This window comes from Salvelinus sp. IW2-2015, linkage group LG6.1 (assembly GCF_002910315.2).
Source record: "Salvelinus sp. IW2-2015 linkage group LG6.1, ASM291031v2, whole genome shotgun sequence".
Lineage (NCBI taxonomy): Eukaryota > Metazoa > Chordata > Actinopteri > Salmoniformes > Salmonidae > Salvelinus > Salvelinus sp. IW2-2015.
The window spans coordinates 28,452,511-28,462,212 of record NC_036845.1 but is presented as its reverse complement, the minus strand read 5'-3'; positions in this window follow the sequence as shown (position 1 = coordinate 28,462,212).

The following is a 9,702-nucleotide window of genomic DNA, read 5'->3' as shown; positions in this document are numbered from 1 at the left end:
ACTTAATATTAGAAAGGTGTTCCTAATGTACTGTACACTCAGTGTATAACATTTGTACTGCGGTAAAATCAAACATTCTGAGGGTGTTGAGCATATTACTAAGTCACAGGGTGGCTGCTGGGTGAAAAAGGGACATTTATGGCTGAGGTAGGGYAGGTGTGTGCTTATTAAATTAGACTTGGTTAGGGTCAAACGACAAGCTAAGTCCTTAGAATCAAAAAACGACGGTGAGTAGAGCTCGCCTCACATCCAGAACAAACCCTGAAGAGGTGGTTATTGATGTGGTGATTATTGATGAGGTGCTTAAAAACCTCTTAAGGATTTTCGCTTAAAATGACATACCCAAACATAACCGCCTGCAGCTCAGGACCTGAAGCAAGGATGTGCGTATTCTTGATACCATTTGAAAGGAAACACTTTGAAGTTTGTGGAAATGTGAAATGAATGTAGGAGAAAATAACACATCTGGTAAAAGATAATACAAATATATATTTATTTTGTACCATCTTTGAAATGCAAGAGAAAGGCCATAATGTATTATTCCAGCCCAGGCACAATTTAGAGTTTGGCCACTAGATGGCAGCAATGTATGTGCAAAGTTTTAGACTGATCCAATGAACCATTGCATATCTGTTCAGAATGTTGTATCAAGACTACCCAAATGAGCCTAATTGGTTTATTAATATATTTTCAAGTTCATAATTGTGCACTCTCCTCAAACAATAGCATAGTATTATTTCAGTGTAATAGCTACTGTAAATTAGCCAGTGCAGTTAGATTAACAAGAAGTTAAGATTTCTGCCCATAACAGATATGTCTATGTCCTGGGAAATGGTTTGGTTACTTACAACCTAATGCTAATCACATTAGCCTACTTTAGCTCAACCGTCCCGCGGGGGACACACTGATCCCAGAGAGGAGCAACTGTCCAGTGAAAATCTAACTTTTAAATGCTTATCTGTTGACTCATACCCAAATATTGTTGTTGACCCGTCCTATACTGGCTGAGCTAGCCAATCAGCTGTTTACTTGTCATTAATATTTTTATTGACTGGTATACGCCCACACCATTCTGTTGTTGGGGTATACCCACATATAAGATGTTGCTGCAGTGGATAGCAGCTGTGTAAGGGGCTCCTGACCAATTCTGCTATTTTGTGTTGTTTTATGCTGATCTTAACTTTTTAATGTCTCTGCCATCATTTCCTATGACCAAAAAAACGCGTCTGAACATATGAACAGCGATCACTAACCTCGATCTGGACGAAAATATCTACTTCAATGAGTTGGCAGCTCTGGACGTTCTGCTTACTCCGGACCAGGCCCTGATCCCGAGACACGAAAGAGGAAGCTGCGGCGAAAGAGAGGCATGCGAGGTGGCATCCTGATGAAACTACATCGGCAAGCAAATAGGGTGTCATTGCCCTCTGTTCTCTGACGAAGGTGCAGTCACTGGATAACAAACTGGATGAGCTCCATTCAGGACTATTTTATCAACCGGACCTGTTTCTCAGAGTCGTGGCTGAACAAGGACATGTATATTAATAAACATCTCGCAGATTTTTCTTTGCATCATCAAGACCGGACAGCAGACTCGGGTAAGAAGAAGGGAAGAGGTGTGTACCACTGGGCACAGACGTCATTTCAACATTTATTCCACGTTGGATCAACGTAATTTCACCCCAGAGGGGTGTCTCTTTGTTAACAACATCTGGTGAGAGATCCCAAGTTTTTGCTCACCCGAGTTAGAATACCTCATGATAAGCTGCAGACCATACTATTTACCAAGAGAGTTTTCATCTATATTTTTCATAGCTGTCTATTTACCACCACAAACCGATGCTGGCAGTAAGACCACACTCAACGAGCTGTATAGGGCATAAAAAAGGAAAAAAAGATCATGCGTATTCAGAGGCAGTGTTTTTCGTGGCCTGTGATTTTAATGCAGGGAAACKGAAATGTTTTTTACCTCTTTTTTCTTTTCTTTTTTTTTGCGTGATCTCGATCTCCGAAGCCACTAGCGCCCCGTAGTACTCACATCTATAGCCATGAAATGTTTTGAAAGGCTGGTCATGCCTAACATCAACACCATCATCCCAGACACCCTGGACCCACTCCAATTCACATACCACCCCAACAGATCCACAGATGACACAATCTCGATTGCACTCCACACTGCCCTCACCCACCTGGACAAAAGGAATACCTATGTAAGAATGGTGTTCAGTGACTACAGCTCAGCATTCAACACCATAGCTCTTCACCAAGGTCGGGATCCTGTGACTAAACACCTCCCCCTGCAACTGGATCCTTGACTTCCTGACAGGCCGTCCCCCAGGCCGTGAGGGTAGGCAACAACACATCAGCCACGCAGACCAACACGGGGGCCCCTCAGGGGTGTGCTCCACTACATAAATGGGACTGTAGTGGAGCGGGTCGAGAGCTTCAAGTTCCTCAGTGTCCACATCACTAAGGAATTAACATGGTCCACACACCCCCACACAGTTGTGAAGAGGGCACGACAGCGCCTCTTCCCCCTCAGGCAGCTGAAAAGATTTGGTATGAGCCCTCAGATCCTCAAAGTTATACAGCTGCACCATTGAGAGCATCTTGACTAGCTGCATCACCGCTTGATACGACAACTGCAAGGCACCCGGCTGCAAGGGGCTATAGAGGGTGGTTAGTATGGCCCAGTACATCACTGGGGCCGAGCTCCCTGCCATCCAGGGCCTCTATACCAGGTGGTATACACACACAACATACACACATGCATACTGACACCACCCACACCATTTCACACTCATCACAAACGCCACTGCTAGTTTCTATTATCTATCCTGTTGCCTAGTCATTTTGCTCTTACCTATATGTACATAGCTAATTTCCTCTTGTCACTGCACTTGGACTCGGTACTGGTACTCCCTGTATATAGCCATGTTATTGTTACTCGTTATTCATTATTCGCTGTGTATGTATTCCTCGTGTCACAATTGTTTTCTCTATATTGTTGGAAAAGGACCCATGAGTAAGCGTTTTGCTGTTAGTCTGCACCTGTTGTTTAYGAAGCATGTGACAAATAAATGGTTTTGATTGATTTTGACCATTCAAACACAGAAAAGCTCTTTTTAACATAATTAATAAAAAAAACATTTTAAGGAAAACGGCAGTATTTCACTCTTATTGTAATTAATTATATACAATATTTCATAGAAATCTGGAAACACTGGACTTTCAAAAGGCATTTTGAGCAACACACACACAAACTATGGCCCTCGGGATTTTAAGTTTTTGAAACACACTGCTCTTTCAGCCAAAGAGCCTACCTGCATGGCACCATAAGAAGGTGTTAAAACACAGTGGGAATCAGGATGGAAATGCATTCAGCGACATCACAGGTACAATATATAGTTTGTTACTCAGTACCACACATCTGGTAAAAATGGTAACTCCTCTCAAGCTGGATCACACTGAGTCATTCTTATATTTGAGCAGTTTATTGAGTTCTGGTGTATTTACTAAGCTCCAGCTTACATAGCTGTGAGGTTATTCTCACTTTGAGTGTAGCAGCAAGACTTCGTCAATTATTCTGCTCAAATTACCTGTGAAAGAACACCTTTTTCACTTGTGTTAGACTGCTCTCGTTCTCATGTTTTCTGATTCAATGGAGTTAATGTGTTGAAAATGAGGCTGTTGAGAGGGTTGGGTCAGGATATCAAAAAAGCATTTTTTTCTTGTTTTAGGTCATGAACCTTTTTTCGTTCATGTGAAATTTGATGTTGGATGTGTGCGTGTGTGTGTGAGGGGATGGGTGGGAGTGTGTGTGTGTCTGGCTGCCTGTGTGTGTGTTTGTATCTGTGTGTATGTGATCCTCCCCGGTTGACTCCAGTGCTGGCTGTCTGTCAGTGTTGTGTTGACGTGGCAGTCCAGAAGCCTGTAAAGCGCTTGCAGATGTCGCTTCTCTACTCCTCCACATCCTCTTCCCTTTTTCCCCTCTTTACAAAATAAACTCTACATGACCGACAGTTCACATGGGGGATCAGTAAACATGCCTGCCTCGTGCATTCTGTTTTTTTGTGCCATTTCACTGTGTGCGTACGTGTTCTTGCTTGCATGTGTGTGTTCTTGGCTGCATGTCAAATCAAATCAAATTGTATTTGTCACATACACATGGTTAGCAGATGTTAATGCGAGTGTAGTTTGCCCCCAGTGATGCGTTGTGCAGACCTCACTACCCTCTGGAGAGCCTTACGGTTGTGGGCGGAGCAGTTGCCGTACCAGGGCGGTGATACAGCCCGACAGGATGCTCTCGATTGTGCATCTGTAGAAGTTTGTGAGTGCTTTCGGCGACAAGCCGAATTTCTTCAGCCTCCTGAGGTTGAAGAGGCGCTGCTGCGCCTTCTTCACAACGGCGTCTGTGTGGGTGGACCGATTCAGTTTGTCCGTGATGTGTACGCCGAGGAACTTAACTTACTACCCTCTCCACTACTGTCCCGTCGATGTGGATACGGGGGTGCTCCCTCAGCTGTTTCCTGAAGTCCACAATCATCTCCTTTGTTTTGTTGACGTTGAGTGTGAGGTTATTTTCCTGACACCACACTCCGAGGGCCCTCGCCTCCTCCCTGTAGGGAGTGTGTTCATTCTTGCATGTGTGTGTGTGTTCTTGCATGTGCGTGCTTGTATATGTTTGGGTCCTAATGTAGCGTCTCTACACAGAGGAGAGGAGAGGAAGCCTGACTAAGTGCCTGTGTGCGTATGGAATCATAGTTCCCAACTTCCCATGTAGTAATGTGGAATTCACAGAAGAAATATGAGCCCATTGTTGATGAGTAGATTTCTGACCTCAGAAGTTAGCATAACTGCTGTGTAATGTTTCGACTTGCTGTTGCCAAATTCTAACTTTACAACGGCTTTTGCGCGTGTTTTAAAGAGGTATTTAGAAGGAGTGACACCTGCACCTTTGTAGGCCTGTGAACTATCAAACGTGTGGTGTGTGTCAACACCTGTTATACCATTTATTACAGAGAAAGGTGAGACGCATGAGTTATGACCAACGACATATATAAACCCTGCATAGCTGACACTATGTCTTGGCCAATAAGARCCTTGAAGCCACTAGGCCKCCATTATCATACACCTCCTTCGGGGCTTTGAGTAATGGAAGTGAATCAGAGATAAAACGATATTCCTACATTAGAATAGCCAACTTGTCAACAATGCCACGATGCGTGGCACCAATTCAAGTGATGTGGGAAGACATTTTGTATGTAAGTATGGAAATTATTTGTCTAGAAAATGTACTTTTTGGTCTATTTTGAGAGACAGACTGCTTCTGACAGCTTGTGGTACTGTGTAACCAAAGCAATGCATGTAAGCAAATGTCTGTATGCTAGCTAGCTAGCTTACTTAAGCAATAAGGCACATTCAAGCAATACTTAAGCAATAAGGTCAACATTCACTAGGCAGCAGGGCCAGACAGATCCTCAACATGGAGGCCCCTTAGGGGTGTGTGCTCGGTGCCCTCCTGTACTCCTGTTCACTCATGACTGCACGGCCAGGCACGACTCCAACACCACCATAAAGTTTGTTGATGACACAACAGTGGTAGGCCTGATCACCGACAACGATGAGACAGCCTATATGGAGGAGGTCAGAGACCTGACCATGTGGTGCAAGGACAACAACCTCTCCCTGAACTTGATCAAGACAAAGGAGATGATTGTCGACTACAGGAAAAGGAGGACCGAGTATGCGCCCATTCTCATTGACGGGGCTGTAGTGGAGCAGGTTGAGAGCTTCAAGTTCCTTGGCGTCCACATCACCAAAAAACTAACATGGTCCAAGCACAACAAGACAGTCGTGAAGAGGGCATGACAAAACCTATTCCCCCTCAGGAGACTGAAAAGATTTGGTATGGGTCCTCAGATCCTCAGAAGGTTTTACAGCTGCACAATCGAGAGCATCACTGCCTGGTATGGCAACTGACGGTAGTGCGTGCGGCCCAGTACATCACCGGGGCCAAGTCCATCCAGGACCTCTATACCAGGCRGTGTCAGAGGAAGGCCCTAAAAATTGTCAAAGACTCCAGCTGCCCTAGTCATAGACTATTCTCTCTGCGGTACCGAAGTGCCAAGTCTAGGTCCTAGAGGCTCCTAAATAGCTTCTACCCCCAAGCCATAAGACTCCTAAACAGCTAATCAAATGGCTACGCAGACTACCTACATGTACATATTACCTCGACAATTACCCCGCACATTGACTCTGTACCGGTACCCCTTGTATATAGCCCTGCTATTGTTATTTACTGCTGCTCTTTAATCATTTGTTATTCTTATCTTATTTTTTTAGGTATCTTCTTAAAACTGCATTGTTGGTTAAGGGCTTGTAAGTAAGCATTTCACTGTAAGGTCAACACCTGTTGTATTTGGCGCATGTGACAAATAACATTTGATTTGATTTGAGAACAGGCCTAGATTTACCATTATATAGGAGTTGAATCAAAACATGTTTACACCCTAGTTCAGAATTCGTCAACTAGGTTTGGCCTCGGGACAAAGATTTTTTTTGAGCTAATAGTCAGACGGGCCAGAACATAGTTAGTATATGATATTAGTACAATTATTTGGCCTACACTACAAATTATATTTGGCGCATGTGACAAATACAATTTGTTTTGATTTGATACAACCCTTAGCTTGGTTTATTGGCCATATACCACAACCCCCCCGAGTTGCCTTATTGCTATTTTAAACTGCTTACTAAAATAATTAGAAACAWAAAAATTATGTTTTGTCATACCCGTGGTATACAGTCTGATATACTACGGGTGTCAGCCAATCACCATTCAGGGCTCGAACCACCCAGGTTCTAACCCTGAAGTCTGATTCTGTTTACGTGTGTGTGTTTGTGCATGCCTGTGGGTGTGAACACACATGCGCACATATTTTTGTGTGTGTGCTGTGCGCAAGGCACATAATCCAAACTCCATATTTCCACATGAAACACACAAAATTAAGTAGAGCCGTGATAAAATCACACATGCACACACATACCAGGGTTTCCTGTAGCTGGTAACTGCCAGCTTTTGGCAAATAAAGAAATAATTTAAAGCCGATTAATAAAATTGCTGCCGGCCAAATTGACCGGGAGAAAAAACTATCCAATTTCAAAATAAGGCTTTTCATTCATTGTTGGAAATATCAGTCGATGTAAATAAATTTGACGGTCTATAAGTTCATTTACATTATGCATTTTGAAAACATATACTTATTTGTTTGAAACTTGAACATTTTACTTCATGTTATGAAACATCGTACTTTTCTTCAAAGTATCCTCTGCAAAATCCGACTATAGACACGTGAAGGCAWTTATTTTATAAAGACTTCCTCATATGCCATTGAAATCAGCATTTCTTTCCTGTTCTATTGGACTTCATATCAACTTCCTTTCGTTGTCCAGAAGCCAAAGGCACAATCCTAGTCATGTTAGCAACCCATCCTAGTTGTTGCATCTTTAGATTCCCCGTCTTTCTAAGTTTCTAACAGAGATTTTCATCTCTGTCACGTACAGAACCACTCGCATCAGGTCCACTGTTTAAAATAGTTTTCCTGCGAATTGCATTTTGGCAATGTTTGAAAATGACGTTTTATAGGCTGCTTCATTACAGGAGTTGCATGTTCTGTTAAGATGAATTACCATAATTAAATTGTGATTTCGGTCATTCTGAGCACCGTGGGTGGATGCCCTAMTGAGTTATGCACATAGGTCCGGTAAATTTCTCAAATGGCCGGTAATTTCAAGGATTTCCGGTCAGACAGACACACAGAGACAGAGACACACAGAGACAGAGACACACAGAGACAGAGACACACAGAGACAGAGACACACAGAGACAGAGACACACAGAGACAGAGACAACACAGAGACAGAGACACACAGAGACAGAGGAGCAGAACAGACAGTGTGTCTGTATCTATTTATTTTCTGTTAGGTAATTGAGCAGGTCTGAGGGCATGCTTCTTCATTTATCAGAGAACTAATGAGTGTCAGGCTGATCTAAAGGTCTGTGTATTAAATGATAAGTCATCATCAGCCACACTGCTCACCTCATACTGTACCAGCCTAATCCTCTACCTACAGCCCCACAACACACCGTAAACATACTGTACATGCACATTTATGTGCAACACCACACGTACACACAAACGCATGCGCGCAGCCAGACATACGCACGCACCCAGGCATGGACGCACAGGGATTACTCGTTGTCAACGGGGAGGAGAGAATAATCGCTCTTCACAGAAAACGTGAAATTAGACATGAAGTGCGGGCTTAGCTGTCTAGATTTCCCCTGAACTACAAGAGGAGAGGAGAGTAGGAGCGGAGGATGCATTTGGAGGGGTAACCTAACGCTACCGAGACGACTGGGTTCACAGCCTCGTCTCTCTCAGGGGCTGTCGCCTCACTGCGCCTCACCATGACAGCCAAGTGATAGTCCCTCTCTCTCTCTTCTATCTAAGCGATGGCCGTGCTAATTGTAGTTGGGTCTGGGAGCGGACGGCGGCGGTGTGTCTGCGGGTCACAGGCTCCAGAGTCGCCTGGGCGGGCGGATGACAGGTCCTACATTCCTCACACACTAATGAGTGTGAGGGTAGACGATAGAGCAAACGGAGAGGAGAGAGACACAGAGACCTAGAGTTTAGGGGAAATGGTAAAGAGTGACTGGAAGATTCAGAAGAGAAAGCCCTTTGGCCACATGTTAAGCTGTTGGTTTCTCTCTCTCACACACACACACAACACAACACAACACAATACTTTACCTCCTGGGCCCTGCTCCCAATCTTCCCACCAGAGACTCTTTTTGACTCTACCATACAGCCATATGACTGGGAGAGAGGTAAAACTGTGGCACTCTCTCTGGCCTAGGTTGTTGTTCTGGGAGCTAGCTATGTGGTAAGTATGGGAGCGGGTTAGGCTACACTCCACTCCAGTTCAATAGGCTGTTGGCTGGGGTGAGCCTTGTTTTACGCCTTGTTTTTCTTCTGTAGTATTTATAAGGTATGAAGCAGTCTAAGGGCAGATGTATTATACAGCAGCCATGGAGATTGCTGTAGTAATTGGTTGGGTCCTACTTTTGCTTAAACCGTGGTTTAAACGATTGGTCTAAAAGGCTAGTTGCTAGCTTTTTTTCCCCCATAGGCCAACCTGGCACAATAAGCCACAATGTGAAGACGGTCAGCTGAGCAGTCTCAGCCAAATAATTGTGCATGTAGTGGAGGTGATCCAACACTTTTTCGCTAAAGAATCCTTACCCAGAAGTCCACTGGCACATTGATACTCAAAGGACAAATGGGGTCATCATTTTCCCTTTGACACGTGGACCTCGTTGTTGTATGTGGTGAGAATGAAAGTGCAGTCATCGCCTAAATGAAGATAAGAATGAATTTAACAAGGATAATAAGGTACTAGCCTATGACTTTCTTCAGCCATCTTCGAGAACACCCTGCTATGGCCTAATAATGGTTCAGAATATGAGGCTGCGTGACGTGTACACTTGCCAATATGTAGGTATGCCTACAACGTTTTACATGCGTTTTTATAATCATTATCTTAGCCTACCTTGTCACACGTGTAACAAAGTGTAAATTGACTGGTCTGGCTAGGTTCACAAGTGTCCAGTAGAGGGCGCAGCTACTCCAGGAATCC